The sequence below is a fragment of the Lathyrus oleraceus genome, chromosome 6, assembly GCF_024323335.1.
Source record: "Lathyrus oleraceus cultivar Zhongwan6 chromosome 6, CAAS_Psat_ZW6_1.0, whole genome shotgun sequence".
Classification (NCBI taxonomy): Eukaryota; Viridiplantae; Streptophyta; class Magnoliopsida; order Fabales; family Fabaceae; genus Lathyrus; species Lathyrus oleraceus.
The window spans coordinates 419581413-419582456 of NC_066584.1; the positions used below are offsets into that span (position 1 = coordinate 419581413).

Below are 1044 nucleotides of genomic sequence, written 5' to 3' on the forward strand. Positions count from 1 at the left end.
GGTATGGTCAAGTTATCTAATTTTTGGACAAGGGCATCTACCTTTGCATGAACATGGTCAAGGCTACTGATTTCGTACATTCCACCCTTAGTCTGGGACTTTTCCACTGGAGTTCGTTCACCTCCCCATTGGCAATGCTTTTGGGCCATGTTTTCAATGAGTTGATAGGCTTCGGTGTATGGCTTCTCCATAAGTGCACCGCCCGCGGCAGCGTCTATTGTAAGTCTTGTGTTATACAGAAGACCATTATAAAATGTGTGAATGATCACCCAGTCTTCTAGACCATGATGTGGACATATCCTCATCATGTCCTTGTATCTCTCCCACGCTTCGTAGAGAGATTCCACATCTTTTTTCCTGAATCCGTTGATTTGAGCTCTCAGCATAGCAGTTTTGCTCGGCGGAAAATATCGGGATAAGAAGACGTTCTTCAGTTCCTCCCATGTTATAACTGAGTTGGATGGCAAGGATTGCAACCAAGCCGAAGCTCTGTCTCTTAGTGAGCAAGGAAAAAGGCGCAGTCTTATCGCATCTTGAGATACACCATTCGCTTTTACAGTATTTGCGTACTGCACAAATTTGGTCAGGTGTTCATTAGGATCGTCTGTTGGATTTCCAACAAATTGATGTTGTTGAACGGCTGATAAGAGTGAGGGTTTCAGCTCGAAATCGTTTCGATTAATAGCGGGGGCAGCAATGCTATTGTGAGGTTCTTGTTGAGATGGGGTAGCGTAGAATTTAAGAGGACGATTATGTGGTCCTTCTTCAGCCATGTTTGGTTTTTCTTCTGATTTAGGAGGAAAGGAGATACCGAGAATACCGTACTTTTGTTGATATTCGTGTATTCGACGTCTCACGTATAGGAAACGCTCTAATTCAGGGATTGGTGGTGCTAAGTTATCGCCTTGTGAGCGAGTACTTGGCATACAATCAGGGAAAGAAAGGAGAGAAGATTAGTTTTTGTTTTTACCTTAGTCTATACCGTGCAACGAAAGAATCGCACTATTCGACTAAAACAGTTCCCCGGCAACGGCGCCAAAAACT

General features: G+C 43.8%; 1 non-coding gene across 1 annotated transcript; it reads left to right on the forward strand.

Annotated features, from left to right (window-relative positions):
• The first annotated feature begins 279 nt into the window (after positions 1 to 279).
• LOC127099788 (small nucleolar RNA R71) lies at positions 280 to 386 on the forward strand. The gene has a single exon (XR_007794258.1). It is a non-coding gene; the product is annotated as a small nucleolar RNA R71 (small nucleolar RNA).
• The last annotated feature ends 658 nt before the right edge of the window (positions 387 to 1044 follow it).